Raw genomic sequence first — 9,234 nt, forward strand, 5'->3', positions numbered from 1 at the left:
CTAAGAAAAAGAAAAATAGGCTCTAAAACCTCAAATTTCATGGTCTTATAAGTTTATACTGAACATAGTGCTTCTTGTAGGTTTCTAATTCTTAAAAGTGATATACTTGAAAGTAGTTCTATAATGGAGACGAAAAATGCTGAGTTTTTTGAATATGTTTTTCCTTTAAAGGCTAGTGAGATGTCTCAATCTATAGATAATAATAATAATGATGCCTTGTGTGAGGAATTAAGAAGAAGTAAAAGACAGAGGAAGGAAACTTCATTTGGTAATGATTTCTATACATATCTAGTTGATAATGATCCAAGTAGCTTTGTAGAAGCCATTAGTGCTCATGATCCAAAACAGTGGGATAAAGCCATTAAGACTGAAATTAAATCAATTCAGAAAAATAATACTTGGACCTTAGTAGATTTGCCTAAAGGAGAAAAACCCATTGGTTGTAAGTGGATCTTTAAGAAAAAGTATCATCCTGACGGATCTATAGAGAAGTATAAGGCAAGGTTAGTAGCAAAAGGTTTTACTCAAAAACCCAACATAGATTACTTTGATACTTTTGCCCCTGTGACTAGGATTTCCTCTATTTGAGTTTTGTTAGCCTTAGCAGTTATTCATAAGCTAGTGATACATAAAATGAATGTTAAAACTGCCTTTTTGAAAATGGTGATTGTGTCATTATATGTTTGTATGTGGATGACATGTTAATTATTGGTACATGCAATGAGATTGTTGCTAGAACTAAATTGTTTTTAGGATCGAACTTTGAAATGAAAGACATGGGTGAAACCAATGTAATTTTAGGTGTTAGAATCATAAGGAAGGGCGATAGTATATTACTATCCCAAGCACAATACATTGAGAAACTTCTTAAGAAGTTTGGGTATTATGATTTCAAACCCATGAGTACCTCTTTATGATGTTAACTCTAAATTAATGAAAAATATAGGAGAATCGTTATATCAGCCTTAGTATGCCTAGATAATTGGAAGCTTACCACATTTGATGAGCTTTTCTAGACCTGATATTGCTTATGCAGTAGGTAGATTGAGTAGGTACACTCAATGTCCAAATCAAGAACATTATGATGCACTTTCCAGGCTTACGAGATACTTAAGAGGTTCAATGGATTACGCCATTGAATATAGTGGATTTCCCGCTGTACTAAAAGGGTACAGTGATGCTAACTGGATCAGATGAGACAAAATCCACTAGTGGCTATGTATTCACACTTAGGGGTGGTGCGATTACATGGAGATCAGTCAGACAAACAATTATTGCAAGATCAACAATGAAATATGAGTTTGTTGTTCTTAAGACGACTGATAGTGAGGCTGAGTGGTTGAAAAACTTCTTAGCAAACATTCTACTAGGAATGAAACCAACCCCATCGGTGTCAATACACTGTGATTGCCAATCGGCAATAGCTATAGCTAAAAACAAGAATTACAATGGAAAGAATAGACATATACAATTGAGACACAATTTGGTGAAGCAGCTACTAATGAGTGGAACTATTTCCATTGGCTATGTGAAGTCAGAACGAAATCTAACCGATCCTCTGACAAAACCCTTGGGAAGAAATATGATCTTAGAAACATTGAGGGGAATGAGACGTAAGCCATTGGCTAACAAACAATTGATGGTAACCCAACCTTTGTGATTAGAGATCCCATGAATAAGGTTCATATGGGTAAAAACAAGTCACTTGTTAGTTTGATAGCACTAATTTGATTTTAAATCAAATATGTCCATTCCTATGGTGTGTGCGAAAGTGCTAGAGACTGCATTATTGAGAGATTAAATTTTTTAAATAAACAAAGTTTTAAATGATCTTCATATCCCTTACGGGTGGTGTATGATTTGCAACACACACTTGATGAAATCACCTATATGAGTGTCAAGTGGGGCTGTTTGCATGAGATCTTGGAACGATCTCTAGAGCACTCATGAATATCGGGCATGCGTATGGCCTATTAAGCGCATCACAACGATAACAAGGACTGTGGGGGTGTATTGTTATTGATAAACCTCTAACACACTCAAGTATCTTTAGTTCATATAGCTTGCTATGCCAACTATATTGTGTGTTAAGTTTCTCGATCTAGGATTGGTTCATATAGCTTACTATACCAGCTTTGATGCATTACATCTTATAAAACCCAGAATTTTTCTTTTTTTCTTTCTTTCAATCATTATTTCTTATCTTTTGCAATATGTGGGGGGATTCTTATTATTCTAATATATATTGCAAAAGTTTATCAGAGAAAATGGTTTTTGAAGGTTACATGGTCAAACCATAAAGCTAGGGATTGCAAATCTTTTCTTACAAGTGAAGGCACGGTTTCACGTGTTTTGCTAACGTTGTTTTGCTAACGTTCATATTTTATTAAAAAAATAATTTTCTAAGAGATATTTTATGTTATGGGCCTGATTTATGAACTTTATAAATAAAGCATTTAGTCAGCTTTTAAACACACAGAACCAAAGTTCTCTTTTCTCCTCTCAAAAGAAACTTTATTCTACAAGCCTTTTCTTAATTTTTCTTCTTTCTTTTCTTATCTCCTTTTATTTTGGGTTTATTTTTTTACTCTCTTTAGAATTTTTTACTAGTTCTGAAATCTTAAGAAATTCTGAGAAATTCTTGTTGTATCCTGAATGATTGCATAATACACTGTAAATAAGTCTTTAAGGACAGTATTTATACGCCTGAAGAAATATTTGATTGGTGATCTTTTTCTTTTATTGTCCGCTTATATAACATATATAACCTTTAGTATGAGGTTTAAAGCCAAGAAAGATAGCAGGGATAGTACGATTATCAAATTTCTTATGCTGAGCGGTGATGGTGCTTGAGTAGAAAGGGAACCAAAAACTCGTAAATGAGAAAGATCACAAGAAGAAAAGAACCATTTAAACACTCAGGGGGTAGCATTTTGTAGAACCGATGTAAGGATGTAGTTGATGAGATACATAGCATATTGAGCTGGATAACACCAAAAAAGAGTTTAAAGATTGAAGTGAAACAGGAGAAACTAAAAGATACGTGTAAAAACTAAAACAGAAGAAAGGCCAGAAGAAAAATGAGGACTCTAAGCATAGAGCCAACAGAGGAGAGTTTATCATTTTATGCTTTGTAAAAGCAAGTTTTGAATTATCTATCCTAAAAAAAAATTGAAATAATCTTTTTGGAATTCTTACATATAACTTTTAGAATAAAATATTTAAAATATAATTTTTTTAACATGTTAAATACAATTTAGAACATAATTTTTCGGAATATAATTCCTATGATAAGTTTTTCAAAAACGTATCTTCCTAAAAGAACTGTTTAGAATAAGCTTCTCATAACACATTTTGAGTAGAGTGAACTTTCTGAAACGAAAAAATAAATGGTCAAAGATTCTTTTGAAAACCATTTTTTAAGTGTGTAAGTACAAATTTTTGAACACACATATTTCTTTAATAAATTAAAAAATTATATAATTTATTTTATAACAAAATTAAAAATTAATAGAAAAAATTAAATATTTATAATTAAATTATAAAATCAAAAAAATAATCTAATAAACTTAAAAATAAAAACACCAAAAAATAATAATACTTAAAACTACATAATAATTTTTATAATTTTTATATGAATTTTAAATAAATTTATATTTTTAATAAATTTAAAATATTCATACAAATTATTGTATACAAATTATCTATTCAAACATTTATAAATAATATAATTAAACATTTATAAATAATATAATTAAACATTTTAAATTAATCTAATAAACGTTTATATTGAAAATAAACAAACTTTTAAATTTTAAAATCATATAATAAAATATTTTAAGAAAACAATCTTTTATATTATAAGTAATATAATTAAAATTTTAAAAATAAACTAACAAATTTAAAAATTATCTCATTAAATATTTATAAATAAAAAATTAAACAATTTTGGAGTAATGTAAAATAATGCAGTAAACTATACTGCATCGGATTTGGAAAGGAAAAAACCATTTTTAAAGTAATGTAAACTAACCTAAACTAATAAAATTAAACATTCAAAACAAAACATCTCCATCGGATTTGGATTTGGAAAGAAAAAGCCATTTTTAATAATATTAAAACTCTGGGATGTGGAAACAGGAGAGAAGAATTGAATCTCAAAATTCAATGCATTTCAAATTAATTTTGAGAAGTTCTCTCTGCATCTCCAAAAGTTCATCTTAAACCTCTAAAATACCAAAAATACTCCCACCAAAATTATTATTGTCGGCATTCAAAAACGGTTAAAGAAATTATTTAACTGCTGTTTAAAATACGTTTAACAAATTTATTTAATCTGCTTTTGAATTCTGGTTAAATTTTTTTAAAATTTTTGTTTTTATTTATTAATAATAATAAAAAAACATATTAAAAATATTAAAAGTTTAACATTTTAAATTGAAAAAATAAATTTAGAAATTATTTATTTAAATTTCATAATTAATAATTTGTTTTTTTTTATATAATAAATATTTAATTATTTTAAAAACAAAAAACTTAAAAAAAAATATGTTAACGGTATTTGGAAATACGTTAACATTGTAACCGTAATTCCAATTACGGTTTTTTAATTTTTTTTCTTTAATTTTGTAATGTTTTTTTATAGTTTTTAATAAATAAATGATATCTTAATTTAAAATATTAAATTTTATTTTATTACTTTTTAATATGTACTATTATTTATTATGATTATCAAATAAAAAATAAACAAAAAAGTTAAAAAACAGAAAGTTTGTTAAAAAAAGTTAAATTTTTAAAAAACCGTAATTGGAAAGGTTACAATGTTAACTATTTTCAAATACGGTTAACATGTTTTTTTTTTTTTTTTAAATTAATTAAAAATTTATTATATTAAAAAACAATTTTTAATTATGAAATTTTAGTAAATAATTTATAAATTTATTTTTTCAATTTAAAATGTTAAATTTTTAATATTTTTAATATATATTTTTATTGTTATTAGAAAAAAAAAAAAAAAAAAAAAAAAAAAAAAAAAAAATATAAAAAAAAAAAAAAAAAAAAAAAAAAAAAAAAAAAAAATTAACTGTATTCGAAAGCTGGTTAAGGAAGGTGTGTGAACTTCCCATTGATTTTTTATTTTCTCGGATGTTGACATCCTAAGCTACACTCGAAAGCCGATAAATGAGTGTTGGATTTTGATATCCGATAGGATTTTCATATCTAATTTTTTACTCATCGTATTTTTATATTTGACTATTATTATGTACGAGTTTAAAGTCAATATTTACACTTGTTTCACACGAATCTTTGAAATAAAATTCGAATGTTCTTTTAACACGAATAAAAGCTGAACAAAAATATCTCTAAATGTCTGAAGGACCTAAAGGAAAAAAAGAAAGTAGAAGAAATGAAATGGGGTGTAGATGAAGTCCTACAACAGGAAGAGTATATATCCAAGTTGTCATTAATGAATATACTGAATCCTGTTTTGGTTAAAATATTTTAATGTAAAACCACTTTGCAGATGGGAGGGTATTTATGAAATTTTGGAGTGCAGATAGAAGAGTTGGAGGTACAGGATGAACACTCTTTCTATTTTATTTTGGCCCATGATTAATAGTTCAAAATTAAATGAAAAGGGATAGGGTTTTTCCAAGTGCACTTCTTGTATAATAAATTTAAAAATATATTTTAGAATAAACAATCTAACATGTTTTTAAATTATAAAATTTAAAACTATTTTAATGTATTTTAAATATATTTCAAGGTATTAAAAATTTAAGATAAATGTAAATTTTTACAGTGAAAAACAATATATAAGTTCAAAAATAATGAGTAGAAAACTCATAAATATTATTATTTTAATATTTTAGATTAAAGTTGATATTTTTGTCTCCTACATAAATTTGGTCACGGTCAAAACTAATAATTTGTCATCTTATTAGCACTTTTATATTACATAATTGTATTTTAAGTTACAAAATAAAAAACATTATTTTAAACTATGCAATATAATGTAATATTTAAAATTATTCAATCTAAATCTTTTAGACGTATAATGTAAAACATGTTTCAAATATCATGACAAAAGATGCATTAATCATTATTTATATTATCTTATATTAGTACAAACACAGCCTAATGTGTTTATTTTTTAGATAATAAAAAAAATTATTATAAAAATAAATTTAAGTAATTTTTATAATTTTATTATAGTCAATTTTTATTTATTTTGTAGATAATGTTTTATCATAAAAAGTTATTTTAATTTTAAAAATAATTAAATTTAGGTTTAAACCATTTAGTTGTCCCTATTTTCGGGAGGTTTTCTCATTTTGATCCTCATCTTATTCGAATCTCAAATTGAGTCCCTATAAGTGCTAATTTCAATCAATTAAGCCCCTGCCGTTAAATTTAGTTAACGAGGTTAACTTTTTTACATAGCTGGAAGGATGACCTGTTAATTTTTGTAAACTTGGCCTATTTAGAGTTGAAACGTTTCAACTCTAAATAGGCCAAGTTTACAAAAATTAACAGGTCATCCTTCCAGCTATGTAAAAAAGTTAACCTCGTTAACTAAATTTAACGGCAGGGGCTTAATTGATTGAAATTAGCACTTATAGGGACTCAATTGGAAATTCTAATAAGACAGAGATAAAAATGAAAAAACCTCCCAAAAATAGGGACAACTAAATGGTTTAAATCTTAAATTTAAGAAAATGATCAAATCAGAAAAAAAAAATCGTTAAATTAAAAGAAAGACTCAAAACAGATATTTAAAGACAAAATTGAAAAAGAAATATGCATAATAAAATGAAAAATTCCCTTTAAATAATAAAATAAATAAATGAGAGAATATGAAAAATAATTGAAAAATAGCTTCTTTGTTAAAACATTATTTTTCAACTTTTTCTTTTAAGAATTTTTAGAATTTTTGGACTTAACACCTTCTTCAAAAAAAAGAATAAATGCACCTTCTTCAACTATGTTTCTTCTCCATTCCATACCAAAGAGGCAAAAACTAAAAATGGAATGATACATGAATGAATGGGCAAGTAATACCTTGGGATATTGATTGGTGACACACCAAACCCACAAGTGGATAAAAATGGAAGGAACGAGCATTCATAGGAAGTGTTCCGCACATTTCCATTAGGATTCAGCTCTCACCACAATTTCGTAGACACTAGTTCAGTCCCTTCTTCCCCATTGTTCGGGGGACAAGAAGTCCACGTGCAGACTATCATTGTTCATCCTCATAAAATTATTATCAAAAGCTAACAGAGTCATTGTTTCCTGCAGTTTTATTAAATAAATAATAAATAATTTGATATATTTAATGGAGTTTTTTTTATGGTGTTTGGAGTTTACAATTGAACTTAATGTATTTTTTAGAGTGATTCGTATTATTGGTGTAAGAAGGGTTATTCATTCAGGGGAACTTTTTCCTAGCTTCGTGGGCTCATATTTTTCCTTAAGACATACTGAACTAGTTGTTTATGAGGTGATTGTTAGGACTTTGGCAAGTGTACCAAGTCGTGCAAGTAGTAAAGCCGGTAAGACCGGATATCGTTTCCCTAGAGACTTCGATATTACTCTACACTCGTATAATTACTAACTAACTCAAGCTAAATAATGATTCCAATTTTTGGTTGGTATTATGCAATGAAAGTAAATTTTATGCATAAGTAAAATTTGAACTAATTGGGGCCAAAACTAGTGAATATGAAAATGATTGATAACTATGTGGAATGAACATGTTGGAGAATGATTTCAACTAATTCCTTGCTATGCAAATGCACTACAATACCCTTCATCAATTACTTGTTCTTGCCAACTAGCTAATTTACTAAAACCCCAATCCCTTGGTGAGTTAGCCTAGGTTCATTTGTTAAATCCCAATCCCTTGGTAATCCACCAAATTCACCCGCATTAAGAAAAGAAGTTTATGACAACTAAAGGTCCTAGTTCTATCCCTAGACACTATTTCCCTTAGGTGTTTAGTCTAGTTCAAGGTTCACCCAAAGTTTCCCAACCTTACATAAACCCCAAAATCAAGCTATGGTTGATCAAGTCATAACTAGCATTAAGAGAAAGACAAAAACACCAACAAGCAATGAATGAAGCATTTTTCATTTAAACTCAAGTGCATTTACAAGAAGATCTTAGTTTACATCACTCTCCAACAATAATGAACTTAGCTCTCCATAATGGAGAGCTTGAGCTTACAATGGAATGAAAATGGTGAAGAAGAAGACCCAAGGAAGAAGATGGGTGAGTTCCCACAGCCCAAAACTTGCTCCAAAAGGTCCAAACGATGCTCCAAAGCTTCAGCCGCTAAGAGTTCTTTGCCCTCGAAAACTGTGTGCTATTTATAGTTCTAGGGTGCCAACTCAGCAATTAAAGTCGCGCCCAGCGCCCCCCTCTGGGGCGCCCAGGCGTGACAAATCAGTGAAAACAGCGAGCTGAAGGGCGTTGGGCGCCCCCAGGGGCGCCTGAGCGTGGAAAGATTGCCAAAACTACGAGCTGAAGGGCGCTGGGCACCCCCCAGGGGCGCCTGGGCGTGAGAAACTGGCCAAAACTGTGAGCTGAAGGGCGCTTGGGCGCCACTTGTGCAGAGAAAATCTTTCAATCTTCAACTTCTAGGCCTTCCTTGGTTCTCCACTTTCAAGAGCTTCAAAGTCTTTCCTAAGCAAGCAAAGTTCCTACAAAATTTGAGGACAAGAGATGAAAACTAACGTGTAACCTAAGCTAAGTTTTATTCACAGAATTTGATAAAAGAAGAGGATCAAGCATGTTTAAAGCTTCAGGAGTGTTGATTTGGCATGAAAAATGCACCATAGATAATGGTAAGAATTACCGTTATCAACAACCCCAAACTTGAAACTTTGCTTGTCCTCAAGCAAAAAGGGAGAACAAGGCTTAGACAAGCAGTTCAATTTCAATGAATCAACATTCAAGACAGACAGGAATTATTCGAACTTGCTCTTCATGGTAAAATCACTATTGAGAAGATGAGTCTTTGACAGAGAGAATTGTAACCATGGTGCTCATAGAACAATAATCACAAGAAATATGTCAGGTTTTAAAAGGGGTCAACAAACATGGCAAAAGTGTTCTCAACACTAACATGAACCCTTTCCTCACCAAGGAAGCTGTTTCTCTCAAGCACACTGGTGTATAAGGATGCGTGTTTCTCACTTTTAGCAACACCAAGGTCACACAATTCAACTT

The sequence above is a fragment of the Vigna radiata genome, unplaced genomic scaffold (assembly GCF_000741045.1).
Source record: "Vigna radiata var. radiata cultivar VC1973A unplaced genomic scaffold, Vradiata_ver6 scaffold_73, whole genome shotgun sequence".
NCBI classification, from domain to species: domain Eukaryota; kingdom Viridiplantae; phylum Streptophyta; class Magnoliopsida; order Fabales; family Fabaceae; genus Vigna; species Vigna radiata.